The 17,130-nt window shown below is 39.7% G+C and overlaps 1 protein-coding gene across 1 annotated transcript in view; it reads left to right on the forward strand.

Moving 5' to 3' along the window:
• Positions 1 to 17,130, forward strand: part of lrp1bb (low density lipoprotein receptor-related protein 1Bb) — a gene marked incomplete at both ends in the record, with an annotated part of 233,942 nt that overhangs the window by 48,596 nt on the left and 168,216 nt on the right. The window lies entirely within an intron of this gene.

A 17,130-nucleotide genomic window follows, 5' to 3' on the forward strand; every position in this document is an offset into this window, starting at 1 on the left:
CGGCCATTAACTTACATAGCATGACCCATTGTACGCTTATGTGCACAGGGTTTGTACCGTTGCTCACACTTTGTCTTTCCTTGCTTCTTTTAAGGGATCTTTACCTGTGTTTAATTTTCTGCTGCGAACTAATTGCTCTCTGGAAATAATTAATAAACAAAACTGAACAGAAGTTTTCTCCTAGTGGTTTAATGAACGATAATGACAGTACGGACATTCACTCTATTTAATAAAATGACCTCTGCAGAATATTCATATGTAGAAATCTTATACTTTATTAAATATACACCTCCACGTCCGAACTGATGTCACAGGTGCACAGGCTGGTTGAGCTTGGAGAATTGTTTCATGCTGTCTTGAAAAGATCTTTTAATACCAATGCTGCATAACTTGAGAGAAATCTGTGACGTCATCTGTACTTCAGAAAATAAGACAAAAACAGAAAAAGCTCAACTTTATTAAACTTTAGCTTTACATCTTCTTTCATCCCACAGAACCCTTCATCCTAGGTTTCTTTTTCGTCAGTACAATCTTATTTCTTTATGCATCACAAACCTCAGTAGTTGTCTTGAGGACTGCAGCTCATATTTTCATTTTCACTGTTGACTGTTGTCATTCATGCTTGTCCAATTGCAAATGTTGTGTGTGTGCTATCTGATAACTTTCAAAGAAACACACCGTTTGCCACTCAACTAAAGCGACACAGCCTACTGCATATTCAACCCATGGGGTACACGCGTCTCTTCTCATTCTCTTGTGTTCTCATTTCATCTAGAATTGAATAGAGGGCCTCTGCAGGAGCCCAGCAGCATACTTTACAACAAGGTTGGAAAGTGGTTGAACCCAAAGTTATTCATTGAATGAAGTCATATGTTGAGTCTGGTGGCACCACACCTGTTTCCTGTGCAGACATTTGGTGAAAAAGAGTCATGGCTGTACTGCACACTGAACCACAGTATATCAACTGAATGGCTCTTTTAAAAGATATATATATATATATATATATATATATATATATATATATATATATATATTTATTTTATTTTTTTTACAGGATTTAAGTGAGACAGCTCCCTGTGCCAACATAATTTCGACTGTCAACGTACAAGCTAGAACACGTTTTTTTACATCTTGTACATAATGAGGTCTTTATCAAAGCAATATTCCCACGGCCTTTATTTAAATATGTATAAGCTTAAAATCAGGTGTTGACATGAAGTTGCCTTGAGAGTTCAGTGAAGAATGTGTTTTTTTTCTTTGAGCCGTTTAATATGTTCCTTTTGAATCTCCTCGTGTTACATCACTTTCTTGTTTCGGCACAAAGAGGATGCATCTGTACGCATTCCCCTCTTTTTTTTATACATTGATTCACTTTGAACAACTTCAATTTTAAATGACCATTTCATGTGTCCGTCCAACACCCCGCTGTGCTGGCGCTGCGTTGGCATCGCAACCGTTTCTCGGCATAATTGCAAACCGCCATTCCTTATTCATCAATCCTTATATAATCCTTATGTTCATGCTTGCATTTTGGATTTTTCCTCGAACATGTTTACACGCTTCAATGTTCAAAGAGATCTCCTCATACTGCCTGCCTGGATTCCGCTCCTCTGTCCTAAACACTCTATTTTAACACCTGCAGTTTAATTCCTTAGATTTGACCTGATAACAAATGTCGATTCAAAATAAATACTTTTTATTTTTCATGTTTTTCCGACTCTCAAGGTTTGTTTTCATGGCTTTCTTCTTAAAACAGGAAACTAATTAGAGAAACTTCAGAAAGAACTCCCCCACCCCTTATAACACTGTCCTCCAAACTCTTTGCATAGTGTTTCTTTTCTTTCAGCTTGTCACTCAGTCAATACATTGAGTACCCATTCAAAGTACAAAACCCTTTCTCTACCTGTCATCTTTGAAAGCTTGAAAGCCTCTCATATTTTCAAGGGTAGACATTGCTATCATTTGTCTTGAAAAGCTTGAACGCTTTCAGCCTTTTCCAAGAAGGAATCACTATTATTCATTGAACAATAAGCAAAACAGAGCTGAAACGTCTTTGACAGAGAGGTGCAAGATGTCAGGGAAAAGTATAGGAGAGAAAAAATATCCCTACTACCTCAGATTGACTGATCAGTCACATTTAAACAGACAATACACACTTATATCTTGCTTTAACAATTACTTATATGGCAGGAACACTTTGTCTAAAACGGGCTGACAATTTGTTTCCAAATGATTTTAATTTGATTGTCAAATGGTTCATTTTTAACGATGCTTTGCCCCCAAACTCAGAGAAAAAGTTGCTTCTTCAGGAACACGAACAACGCCATCGATTGATCAATACACAGAGAGGCTCTTCAGACATGCGCTGCGGCGGCACTGGAACCACAAGCTGGCAGTAGCCAGAGCTTTAGAACATTAGTGATGTCCACAATTCTTTTCCTTTAACAGATATTATTATTAAGCAGAGTCTTAGGATGAACTTCCTGTGGCAATTTTGAGCATCAAACACCTATTTACATGCATTTTGATGAACTTATATGCACTATGCATCCACTATGGTGGAAATGTCTTTTATCTTTGTAAAGGGAAGTTAAAATGTACCTCAGTAATCAGTAATTCAATCATTAATTTTCAATTAATTGACATACTCCTAGACTTTAATAACTTGTATGTGTTACAGTGAGAATAAAGTTGTAATATTCTAGTAAGGTCACAAATTATTGTGAACTACTTAATAATATTTAAATAAAAAATCTGCCTGTCCCACAGTCTGACTGTATAGCTCTGCTGATCTGGTAGAATCCCGTTGACACACTCGCTGTGATTGGGAAAAGGTTTAGAGGCAGCGGAGCAATGATCGGAGCTCACTCTTGACTTTATTCATCCCGTTAATGGAAATTCAGTGCGTTTTTCTTTTTTATTAAGGGCCGTGATATAATCCTATATATCGTCCCATCCGTGGATACTATACATATATTTTAATATTGTAGTGGTGTTAAATGGCTTGATGGAAGTCATTAAATATTGAAAGTATTTTCCAAGTCAATATATGAATAATATGGGAATATAATACATGGCAAACAGAGTTACATGCACAAGGAATTAAAATGTAAATGTTAAATAGGCTATGAAATGCTCATATAATGTATTCTAAAGCATTTACACCCATTAGGGAACTTCATTTCATCCTCTTGCATTAGATGTCTTGGAGCACATCGTTGATCAACACTTAGGTTGACTACGGAATGCAAATGTTTATGTAGTTTTATGAATGAAGCTTCATTTTCTGAGTGACAATGTTCTTTAAAGAGAGGCGACAGATGCAGAGAGAAAAACAGCTGATGGTGGAAGAGCTTCATGCTGGTTTCAAAGCAGTGTTGGCAAAAAAAGCTGTATGTTTAATACTCTGTTTTTCTTTTTTTGTTAAAGGTGGGAAGTCAGCATGTTTTATGAACTGTAAAACAAACGTTTGGATTATATTGTTTACATCACAGTGTGTGTGGTTTGCCACTAATCTATGTGGGGATGTTACATGATGTAACTGAAACCACAACCTCAGATCAGTTTACATAGGTGTGTGTGTGGGTGATAAGTGGAGGTGATTATTTTATTTTTTTGTATTGACCCTGTCCCTTAGAGTTTCTGGTCACATTCCTGCAGAGACACAAACAGAAATATCTAAAGTCCCGGTGCTGATGGATTATCCCTCTCCTTTGGTCATAGAGCGTCAGTTTTAACACACAGCTGCTCCCACAGATCTGTGCTCTATGTTGCCATGACAACTTATTACTGCTATGTGGAAATCCCCCACGGTTCCTCCCCAGGCATAGATATGGCGAAGGTAAAACAACTCCGACGTGGGGGACTGTTAATTAGTTACGAGTTGAAATAACCTGATGCGCTGGCATTCATTATTATTCTTTCAAAAATATCAAGACAAACACTAAGGTTGACTTCAAATCTGCTCAGTGTGCCATACCATAATAGGCACACTTAGACGCAGACTTTTCTTCTCACTCTGCACACAGCCTCCCTGGGTCTCCAGATGGCTTGTGAGCTCGCTCTGCTGTGGTTTCTTTTTGTCGTTCGCTTTTCTCAGGTAAACCAAAACACTTACGTCCCGTTGTTGCTGCTTCGCTTCAGGATAGTTGATAGTTGTGTTTGTGTTGATTCCATGTATGGTGCTCTGTATACAACCCCATACATTGGTGACAACTTTGTTAATTAGCTGTATGAAGGTCACATACCAAGTAATGAAGGGAGTTACACAACCCCACCACAGCCAGACACCGGAGCAGTAACGCCGGGCTGTTATTGTCACACTTAATTAGACTGCAGAGCATAAGCAAAATCACTGCTTTCTCTGGACATTATTCAGTATTACGCTTCTTGATACTACCGTATTTCCCTGTCTGGTTGGTAAGGCCAAATCAAATTCAGCACGTATGAATTAGATCATTTTCACAAAGAGTGTAATATGCCTTGACAGCTCACTGCGTATAACAGTATTATAGTGCTGTTGAAAATGAGTGAAAACATGAAATTGGATTAAGTGAATCAGATTTTGCATGCGCCGCACGATATGAGGGGTGATTTGTTTTCATGTGAGAGTGATCATTACCAGGCCGTCAAAATAGTCGTGTCATAATGTCTGAATCGTAACCGTCTGTTTTGCATGACGGTGCACATCAGATGACCTTTCTTTTCTTTCTCCCCCGGTGCCATATGTCATGAATCGCAGAGTCATGGAGCTGTCACAGCCAGCTCTCACCCGCACACAGCACTCAGTCAGTAGTGAGAGAGGAGGAGATGCTTAACAATCTCACATTGCTCATCCCATCCCTCCACCATCAGCATTGGACACACCAAATTGATTTTAATCAGGCAATACATTATATCTGATCGTCCCGCTGTTGACTCACTTTCATGCCCCAAAGAGGCCGAGCTGATCGACTTTCCTGATGGATTTCACTCATAACTGCCCATAGGCCTGTTCAATACGGACAATCTCTTTCGTATTAGTCGCATTCAGAGAAGGCTGATGCCGTATTGGTGTTTGCTGTGAGGTTTCAACAGTTTATTTATTAAATACTTTGATCCTTTAATTCCTGTCTCCCTGAGCTGCTCATGGGAGTTTGGACGGATACATACGGTGGTGCCAAGGAGACACTGGAATAATCAGTCTACCTGCAGGCAGAGACCTTTATCCTTTCCTCTTTTTTTCTCTTCTTATAAATGTGTGGCTGCCCACAGGATCTTAGCACTGGTGATCTCAGACAGTTTTAGGGACTGGTGCAAATGGAATTAAAGGGCTCATTTTTAAGCTTAAGTTAATGTCTTCTCCCCCCAATTTTCTTCTTTTTCTCAGCTGTGTATATTAAACAGTTGGATCCGTTAAGTTTAATTTTAACTCGGTATACCAAATCCAAAGAAAAGCCCTGTGACTTATGATCAGTCATTGAAAACAGTGAAAGTAGTGCCACCAGTCATCTCTGCCATTCCATCTCTCTGTTGTTTTACAAAGGTGCCAAGTGACAGAATTAAAGGCTTTAGAAAACGTGCATACAGCAAACTCACAGTGAATCTCCAAAGCTGTGAAATTCAGAGTCCCTCGTGGCAAAAATAATTTCCATTTTAAAACGTGACCTTTATGCAAAGAGAAAGGGCAGCTGCACCCTTCAGGTCCATCATTTTACTGTCCTTTGTCCATCGTCGATCACATTTACGATTTAAGGTCCCATATGAAATGTTTGCCTCACCTGAGCGTTGCATAAATACTAAAACTGCTGCAGTGAGCACTGTAAGATCTTGACAACAATAGATTCACATTAAAATCTATTTGAATACATTTGCTATTGTGTTCAGAATTTCCATGCTAGCTCTGTCAAAATTGGAACAATATATGAGCTGCTAACGAGCGGTTCAAAGGTTGTGATTAAAACCCACAAACGTCTGGGTTTGCTTTTACATTCTTGGTTCATTCAGAATTCTACAAGTGCTTTGCGTGTTTAAGCCTAGTACAAATCACATTATATATCTGCAGGGCAAAAAGGCTGTTCTTCCTGTCTTGCAGCTTTGGAAATAAATTTATATATTTTCTCTCTTTGGAAGCATTAATGGAGCCATATTAATCTTCGCTGCGGGCCGAGATGTGGAAAACACTCGGTCCTAAGCTTTGTTTAACAAGTAATATGTGTTGCTTATCATTTCCTTACTTTCATCAGCTTTGGGACCTGCGGCTGGTACTGAACACACACATATGTGCATTGGCATGTTAATGCATAATATACTGTATGTGTTTTGGGCTGAAACACAACCATCATGTCAACTTGTGTGGGACATTACAGTCGGCATCAACGGTAATCATTGACAATTACCATGTGCCCGAAAGAAACATAAATTTTTGTTGTCCCGTTTTTATATACAAAATGCCTCCATTTAGTGCTGTGGATCTTCAAATGTTAATTTATGAACACCAACTGTATGTGCTTCAGCTTTATCTCAGCTATATTTCCAGCATGGTTTTATCTATATCTTTTTGTCTCTGTGTGTAAAACTACAGTATATTACAACTGGCCACAGCTGTGGGCCGAGGCATTATTTATCGGGTTGCCATCCGTCCGTACCATTCTCGTGAACGCATTATATTCATATTCAGCACAAACGTCCTCTTCTACTCAAGAATGAACTGATTAGATTTTGGTGGTCAAAAGTCAAGGTCACTGTGACCTCACATTTGAAAATATTTCAGAAGCTCCTGGATTTGTCATTGCTGGGATCTAAAGCGTTGCTCAAAAAAATGGGCAACAAACACAAGAGGTACGACAATTATACAGGTTGGAAAAAAGGCAATATTTTCATCCAGATTAGCTGCCTCTTTTAAAATACAAACCAAAAGTAATATTATTTGTATAATATTTGACAACAGTAAGTGTGCAGAAGTAAATGTGTCCATTCTTTCATCTCAACTTGATTGTCTGAACACTCGAGCTTGTCGGCAAAGACGTTCAGATATCTTTTCACTTTGGTGATGAACAAAAATGATCACCACCAATGCAACCACAATAAAGCTACGGAAATAAAAAAACGGATTTAATAAACCACAGTTAGATGGACACTGTTGCATTATTTAACCACTTACATGAGCGAACCCACATTGATTTATGCTGCTATTCAGCAGCAGTCACACCACCGTAACCTCAGTGGCAGCTTAGATTTCCAGTTGTCGAAGCGAACGGTCCAATTCTTCACATTTTTCACCCTCAGACATTGCAGGTGCTTTAATACTCCTTGAACTAGATACATTAATGTAAGTATCAAGACAGGGCATTATATTATATTCTACGAAGAATTCAAGCTGAGTGGATCTGTCAATTATCAAGGTCTTTTTTTACACTTTCAGTGCAACAGTACGGAGTCAAGACACTTTCTGTATTTGCTAATGCCATATCCTGATATGCAAAACATGTTGGGAAGTTTGCAATAGGTAATTGAATTTAAAACTTGGCATGTATGTGTGGGAGTATTCAAAGCTATGCACACTGCAGCTACAAGAAAAACTACTGCTGTTTTACACTGGACTGGATTTGTTGAGGAGAAGAATACTTTGCTGATGTTTCTTCTAGTTTCTTCAGGGTAGCATCAGAAGAAGAACATTAATATATTGAAATTGATTTCATATCCCCCATGTAGTTACTGCACTTGCTTTGTGGACAGACTGAATTAGCACTGTTTTTAATGTCAAATACCTTATTACAAGGGCTCTTGTGACCCAAGAGTACTAAAACGAGAGCTGGATATCAAATCCACTCCTTGTGTTGATGGTGCCACAGATAGGATTGCAGCGGTATTATGCGAACAACTGCAGTAAAAACAGTTTTGTGGTTAATTGCAAGTTTAGAGCCTTCTGAGCCTTTTAAATGAGACCAGTTGATTATACAGTGGAGGCCAACATTCATCCAAGTGTAATGGCAGAAAGTACAGAATGGCACAGACCATACAGGGCTTCTGAAAAATTATAGTCTGTGGCTCTTTAATACTCTAACTGTTGAGTGTTTATCCAATACTGCAAAACCAACCCTGGGCAATAAGGCAAAGATTATTAAGCTAGTTTATAGGGTGCATTCTGAAGATACCTCAGAGATGCTAACTATCAAATTAAAAGCTTTATATAGCACCAAACAACTATTTGCTTTGTAAAGTGGAGCTTGTAAAGTGGAGCTCCAGTTTAAACAGTCACACTGGTATCATGGCTAAGGCTGGTTTGTGTTGTGAGGCACATTGGAAGAGACATGTTCCCCTTCTTCTAATGAAACGAAGCTAATCAGATCTGCGTAAGCTGACTCCCAGCAGTGCAACTTTGCAGGATTCACTGAGGAGTAAAGTGGAAAAACTTAAATAAAGGGCAAGTCCATCTTGATCACATGCTTCCTTGGTTTGGTGGCAGGAAATGAGACAGAAATGTTACATTAGCAATGCCAAGTGGTGTATTACACCATATAGACAGTTAAATCAAAGTGCCGTTTGCTGATTTTGGACTATTGCATTTTGGCTGGTTAATCTCCATTCAATACCTTGCATTTTACATTTATAGACAGCTTGCATTTAAAAAATACGGACTCAGCAAATAGTAAAATTTACTGGATGATAAATCAGGCTTAAATAAAATCCTTCTGCCAGTCCCATTCAGCCATTTATCTCGTATGTTTTAGCTCCTTAATTACTTCTAGTGAAGAGGCTCATGAAGATGTAAACGAGTAGGCCTGCAGCATGATAAATTCACTGTTTATATTCGATAAAAATCAACTTCAGTGTATGGTAAGGGGAGAACATCATTTTTTTTGTTAATTTGTGGTGGGTTTTTTTAATCAATAATTGTATGTGGGAGAGCATACTTATTTTTGGGATTTAGGAGATCTTCCTCAAATATAATCTAATATATTCCATCCTTATTTCCTTTCCCTCATTAGACTTTAGACCCTTTTACATATTCCGATCATTGCTACAATGTTCTTATCTCCAGTTTTCAAATTTTAATGATCTATAATCGGGGGGGTTAGTAGATGTTTATTCTGTTCAATTTTCTTTTACCATAGTAATTTAATTTTAACCAATGTAACTTTCGTTTTTTTAGAGAGAACTTTAATTTCCAAACTGAGGAAAATGAGGTTATCCATTTTGAGGTTCCAACGTGGATATGTACGGATGTAGAGTTGTTAGATAATGGACAGCTCCCTTGGTGTCTGCAGTGGTACAGCGGGGCCCATGGAGGATGTGATCCCTCACATAACAACTCTCCCTCCACTCCGATAATGCCGTTTGATCTCGCAGCTACACCCGAAGCACTGTCATGACCCACAGAGTATCAGCCGGCATTGGACAAACTCAGTGGAAACCTTGACTGGCACTTCAACCCTCAGTGATGACAAACCCCCATCTGCTTAAGCAGCTATTACTCTACCTGATTGGTAATCATGACATGGAGTGAGGCATAAATCCCTCAGACTGCTGCTGGTTAAGATAGAGGTCTTTGAAGGAACACAGTGATTAAGTGACCTTGGACGGAGCATGGAAAGGGGGCAAGGAAAGGGGAGGCTGAGGGGGATTTACTTTTCTATTATTGGCAGGATAATGACACATTCTCATGCAAATTACATTCACATATGTAGGCGACATTCAAACCGGGGAACAGCTCGGAGCCCTTCAAAATGCGTTGAATGACTTCTTACAGTTTACATTACAACTCACTTGAATGGTCCTATCCACCTCAATCGTAATGCATTTGCACAAATTGAGATACCACAAGGTTCATCCTATTTACTCAGATTCAGTTGTGTGTATACCCCAAGCAGCAGGTTTACTGCAATATGTTGGTAACTTTGATAATAATAATAATAATAATAATAATAATAATAATAATAATAATAATAATAATAATAGTAAGAATAATAATACTTTATAATTAATTTTTAAACGCACTTTACTTCCATAAGAAACTGAGATGAGTCATAAACATTCATGGCTGCCCACACACTGCCTTTAAAAATCCCCAAATCTTGAATTATCACACCTTCAAGGGTTCTAGAGCTATAAGAGTTAAAATGTTGTCGTGGTGTACCAACAAGCAGACCGAGTGAAATGCTGTCACATAGCTACTTACATGCTGTTCTTCAGAAGAACAGGGTGATGGCAGCCAGCAGGGTAAACAAGGTGGTTTTGAGTAATGTGAAAGAAGCATCAAAAGGACAGTCTTGGTGGAAACATTGCTATTTAAACACATTCAACTGCAGTGTGAATGTTTCTGTGCTGACAAGATAGGCTGTGATTGTGATTAGCACTGTGGAATATATATATATATATATATATATATATATATATATATATATATATATATATATATATATATATATATATATATATATATATATATATATATATATACATATTTTGAGCAGCTGCACTTGAATTGGAGTGTTACAATTTTGGACAATTATAATTGAAAATGGTAAGAAAATAAGGGCCGGGGTGAAAATAACAAAAATCATCCTTTTAAAAGTTATAACATTTCATACGATTACTTTCCCCTGCCTTTTGTGCCACCAAAATGCTAATCCACCAGGCAATTATTCCTTAAATAGCCTCAATAGCGCTGTCTATTAGCCCGGTCCTCAAGACCCACTTGTCCTGCATGTTTTCGTTGCAGACCTCTTCATCTGATCCAATTAAGAGCTGCACATTAACCTGACACCTTAATCAGATCAGGTTTGGACGAGCACTAAATACTTTTAAAATCTTTGGATGTGGTGTATCGTAAAAAGGCAGTAAAGAAGATACGGCTTAAGATCAGTCTGATTAATCATTCATTGTTTACTGGTGCAGGGATTTCTGCCAAGGAGCAGGAGGCCATTCTACTTTTGTCTTCAGAAACTTTTCATATGGTGTTCCCATTTAATATTTTGTTGACATGCCCCTGCTGTTGTAGAGAAAATACAAGTGACCTCGCTCTGTGGTGTAGGTCAGGCAGCGTCTAATGAAGGCCCCAACGTCTTACGGCATTGATTTCTTCCCCATTTCATGGCTAGAATGCAGAGTTGTTCAGCGTTGCCATGGGGGATGGGCCCGGGTACGAACTGGCATTTCCCAGAGCAGAGGTGTCAAGTAACGAAGTACAAATACTATATGTCGCGTGAAAAGCAGACCGCTATATCTGCGTTTTAAACGCTCCCAGGGTGAAGATGCAACAGCAGCTCTCCTGTGAGGAGCAGCGGAGTTCTCCTCGCACCGGAGCAGCTCTCTGAACCCGGAGCAGCTCTCTGAACCCGGAGCAGCTCTCTGAACCCGGAGCAGCTCTCTAAACCTGGAGCAGCTCTCTAAACCTGGAGCAGCTCTCTGAACCCGGAGCAGCTCTCTGAACCCGGAGCAGGAAGTGAAACAAGCCAAAGTGCTCGTGTCTTCTACCAACAATGAGCTGCTGGCTTTACATATTACAAAAGTACAAAGTACACAGATATAAAACTAAGTCATTAATAAATACATGGACAAATGCCTGTACTTTCGGGTAAATGGTTGTGGTACGCCGTTAACAGGTTACGCTTGCGCATGTGCGATTTGACGCGATGCCGTGAGCTCCGTGAGCTCGTCTTTTCCTGCTGTTGCGTTTCTCAAAATAAGAAAAACAGATCTAAGCTCAATATTGAGCATGAATTGATTATCAAATCTACAACCGTTTATAACATATGTGTCGTGGAAAGCAGGTCACTGCAGCCACTAATACTGATACAACCTGATGGCTCACATATCTGCACTCATTCTGTTTTGTTTGACAACAAAAATTAAAAGCTTATTGTTTTCCACAATGAGCTATTCAGTAGTAACTAAATATGAGTCATTTTTTGCACAGATAGAACTTACACAAAACATTGTCTGATGGGGCAATCTGATTTACTTGAAAGTGATTGCAATTTTCTTTATTCTGTTATTTATAAAAGCACAGATGAGTCACACAATTATGTTATTTACAGAAAAAGTTTGAGAACCACAGCTTTAAGTGTTTGTGTTGGAGTCGCTGCCGCCGCCTATTTTGCACTATTACAATACTTATAGGCAACTAGTCATCATGTCTTCCGCTCCATGAAACGCATGTTAATGCTTAGTACACATATGGTACTTTAATGTATTTGCATTGTAATAAAATGTGATCATTTGAAATGGGCATATTTGCAGCTGAAACAGGTAGCCTAGTGCATCCCACATTTTTCAACATAACATTTTAAAACATTATAGTCATTATGGCCTTTATAAAAATGATTGTTTGGGGGGAGGTGGGGTAGTGCACTATAGGCCCCTGACATGCGGCTTAAGAGTTTGTCCTTAATGGAAGAAAAAAAACATTCCCCTTACATTACTTTTACTTTTATACTTTTAAGTAGTTTTTAAACCAGTACTTTTGCACTTTTACTTAAGTAAAAAGCTTGAGTTGATACTTCAACTTTTACAGAAGTATTTTAAACCCTAGTATCTATACTTCTACTTGAGTAATGAATGTGAATACTTTTGACACCTCTGTCCCAGAGGCAGTTCTACCTCGGATTCCATGAACACAATTACAACTCTCTTTTAGTACATCATTATTTTTCTTTTTTCTTTTTCGAAAGCAGCTCGTTATCTTGCAATGATTTCTAAGAATGATGTTTTTTAAAGTTTTTCTAGGATCTAGGGGGAAGAGAGGAGTGCATCAGAAGTGACGTGCATACAGAACTGTGGGCATCCGTCCAGAAGTGCTGTGACATTCTCAAATCGTTCATCAGTCAGCGGAGTCACGGTTCTCTCTCTAGTCTTCATATTCTGATCAGAACTGACGGGGATGGCATTTAAGTCTAAATACCACAAGGCACATGTCACTTCTAGAGATACGATTGTGATAAAGATTAATTATCCAGGTATTAGGCATCATTGTGATGCATGGCACTGCGTTGCATCTTATGGCAGATTAAAAATATGAAGATTCATAGAGAGACCGTATTATACTTAATAACTTGCTTAGTTTGGCTCATAGCCCTCTGCTCATACATAATGCATATATGACGTGCAGCTGGTCAGCACACTAAGTCTGCTTTGATAGTGTATGAGGGTTTAAAATCACTAATCTATGTGCATGTACATGGATGGATGTGTGGGCTTAGTGTGTGTGTGTGTGTGTGTGTGTGTGTGTGTGTGTGTGTGTGTGTGTGTGTGTGTGTGTGTGTGTGTGTGCACATACGCAGACTTGGCCTCAATACCTTGTGAAACATTATGTGTGATGTATTTTAACCTGTATGTTTGATTTATGTTCCCCAAGCCATGTATCTTTGAGCAGAATATTCCACCCTCATATACTCAGACTAATACATTCAGTCTGACATCAGTGCTTTCGCCGAGTTGTTTTGTTAAACAGCGTTTTTTTGGAGCTCCCAGTTTTTTTCCCACCCATCCAGTCGACATTAGATAGTCATTTCACGCATTTCCCAAAATACTTTTTCAAGAAGACCTAAGAGAACGAAGTGAACTCGTCGCATGTCACTTTCGGTTCCTACTGAGGCTTTAGCCAACGAAATAATCTTATATTTCTGTCTTTAAAGGAATAGTTTGACTGCATTTTAGGAAGTAGTTTTCATTTTGTTGGATGAGGAAATGTATATCACTCTCAGGTGTGTCGGGGTGACAGAGGGAGCTGCTTCATATTTCATTAATTTGGTTTATTAGTGAGCTTTCGGTCGGTGGATTGTGTCGCCTTCAGACGCAGCCTTTCTGGATTGTTTTCCCCTGCTTCCAGTCTTTGTGCTAAGCTAAGCTAACCTGCTGCTGGTGGTGATTTCATGTGTGCTGTTTGTGTGTGTGTCTGTGTGCAAGAGTGATATCGATCTTCTCAGCTCATTCTTGCATTCTTGTCAAGAGAGTAAATAAGCGTATTTTCCAAATGGTCCATAACAACCACCAGAAGTTTAACCCCCCTTGTTTTTTGTATTCGGGGCGGGCCTTCATTTGTTCTTGCTACTCCACCCCACACCATTATTTGAGACTTGGCTATTATGTAATTTACAAATCAAGCGTTACCCATTTTTGTCTCAAATTGTGAAAACATTTCTGTCCATCACACATTGTAGCTGGACTTCGACTGTTTTTAGATTTGTTTCTGTTTTCAAGAGTTTAAACTATCTTTTGTGTGTGAGAGTTCATACGTCTGTGTGTGCTTGCACATTTATTGTGGTCTTCTGATATATTCAACCATCATCTTCTCGTTTCCCCCACACCACACTGGTTATTGGTTGACCTTGATCTCCCTGAATGCTGGCTGTGAACATAGGTGTAATGGACTATCAACGCCCCGACAGGTGCACACACAGCTTTCCAGAGCCGAGCAAGTTAGGTGAGCCGCAAATAGCTTCTTCAAGAAGCAGCTCCTTCTCAACCTGCAGCTGAAAGATAGGCCTTCCTGCGTGAGGAATATTCCCAGATCTGCTTTTCTCAGCTCCTCACCACGGCTAACGTTTAATTCGCCACTTTGAGCTGTACACTGCTGCTTTTTTAACACAGGTTTTGTTTGAATAGGCCTATGGCTTACGACTTATCCACTGTACCATATTGTGAACTGTGTGTCTGATGCAATACAGGGGATTGTAATGCCTTAGTGGGTTGTAGCTTGCCTCATTGGAATATAACATTGTTTAGAAAGATAAATGAAGACCTAAGCTCTCGTGTAATTCAGAGTTTAATAGAACTGAGCAAATAGGAGGGCGGATGCTATACAGCAAAATGCGAGATGAAGAGATCTGCTGTGCTGTCCAAGTGCAGTATAACAGATGTGTTGAGTAATTGGTTTAATACCGCCAAATTCATAGCTCATCTCAAGCGATACAAACTTGATCAAAATACGTGCTGCAAGAAGTGCTGGCTGGTCCTCCTTCAGCGGGTTTGCAAACCGTCTTCCCCGTTTCCCCGCCTCCAAAGAACTCTGTGTTCCTCTATAAACTGGCACGTTGCAAAGGCTCAATGGCTTTAATGAGCCACAATGTTGTGCCAGTGGTGGCTGTTGGGTGTCAGGAATGAAGCTCATGATAATGTGCCCGGCTGAGTGCCACTGTGTATTTCCCACTGTTATGGTAATACACCAGTTTTGTTTTTTCCCCGCAGTCACAGCTCACGGCTGCGGATTTTTTTGTCTTTGCTATTCCTGCCATTGCCACTCATTTGATGTTTGGACAAAATTATCAGTAAATTACACAATGCTGTGCAATACTGCACCATGATGGAGCTTTCTCATGCAAACACAGTGGTATGGGGAAGAGAGACAAAAGAACAATGGACCAGTTACTTTCCATCGGTTGTGTGTGTGTGTGTGTTGTGTTTTTTGTTGTCCCCCTACAGCTGCAGCGACAACAGCAGCCTGTGTCAAGGAGAGGCTGTTGGAGGAGCAGCAGGAAAAGATGAATTGACATAAGAGGTCATTTGGTTGCCTCATGCTTGGCCCTTTAGCTTTCAAGGTGAAGTGGCATGAAAGGAGGTATAACATCAATAGGTAACTGGCTGCTCCGAGGTCCAGGGGCAGTTTCTTTCATGGCTTCCATAGCAAGCTGTGGAAATGGCCCTCCTGCCACCGACCCTCTGCTTTTCAATGGAAATCAATTCCGCTTTAAAGGCTCGGGAGGTATCCCTTTAGAGACTTCAGCAAGCTGAGCATGCCTCCGCCAACCTCGAGCCCAGCATGAGTTTATAGACGCTGTGCTATTTTTTGAGAGAAAATGTAAATAATCTGGTCTGCATATTCATACGCTCAAATGTAGTTCATTTGGTATGTGCTACAGACGCTACGTTGTCAGAAAAGAGCCAGTGTTGAACTACCAGCATTTTTTGATGAAGATCAAACTATTGTGTTGCTTGATGATGGTTAAGTTAAGCATATTTGTCTGCAGCCAAGTATCTTGGCGTAGCATGAAAACAGTCCATCCTATTATGAAGTTAACAGTGTTTTGAAAAATATTTGGCAAGATCCGTTCATTATGTTGGTGCTGTTCCACTATTTAGAAGCAAAATAATGATCACGAGCCTATCGCTCATGCGTTATTGGGCGACCTCGAGACACCTCTTTCCCCGCTCAACATCCCATGCATTTCATTCTTTTTTCTTCTTCTTTTTTCTTTGCTGTGTCCCTTGTTAAATACAGAAAAAAAGAGAGGTTGAGTTGAATATTTTTAAAAGAGACATTGATTTAAATTGTAAGATTTCAGATACATTGCATCAGTGGGAATAAGAGAGGCAGAATGTATGAGATGTTTTACCTTTTCCGATTTGTCCCTGGGTACTGAATTTGCTGGAGGGTGCTGGGGCAGACAGCAGCGGTGCGTTGAATTATCACTCGCTGTTTAAATGCTGTAGACCTGATCTCCCACTTCCTCCACTCCCACCACTAATGGGTTAGGAACACACTGAGAAAAAAAGATGGAGATGGAGAGAGCGAGTATGGGGGGCGTCTGATTGTCTGTGGGTTAAGCAAAGAAACAAATTACCGTTTTTGCTCGTCACTAAGGAGAAGCAGCGCCGTGTCACATTGTGGTGTCAAATCTTTAGCAAAAGCTGGTGTCATTCTGCAGAGTGATCGAGCCGAGTCTCTGACAGCTACCGGCAGGAAACATGTCAACACTTTGACGGATGCTTGCTGTATTGAAAGACTATGATGACTTTTTAGTTGACTGGGCTTTCACTGAACTCCCCCCAGTCCCGCCATTAATGAAAACGTAGCACCAAGGAGGCAAAAAGATAAGAACAAACTTGCAAAACTGCTTTGTAATAGTTTGCCAAGGCGCAAAGGACGTCATGTCTTTGTTCGAGGAGACTGGCCTGTCAAAATCACTGTCTGGGCAGCATCAATGTCTGCCTATTCTGGTGGCGTTTTAATCTTGTGGGGAAGAAAAAGCATGGCCTCCTCTTCTGACAAAGATTTGCGGTTTTCAAAAGACGTACCATTGACAAGAAGGACAAACAGTACTCTTTGATTTTCAACTTTTACAAATGTACCGACACTATCGAGCTGCAGAATCTTGAAAAGCATTGGCTTGTGTCGTTCATCTTAATGCTTCCATTGATTATATAATAGTG

The sequence above is a fragment of the Taurulus bubalis genome (genome assembly GCF_910589615.1).
Source record: "Taurulus bubalis genome assembly, chromosome: 15".
In the NCBI taxonomy this organism is placed as follows: domain Eukaryota; kingdom Metazoa; phylum Chordata; class Actinopteri; order Perciformes; family Cottidae; genus Taurulus; species Taurulus bubalis.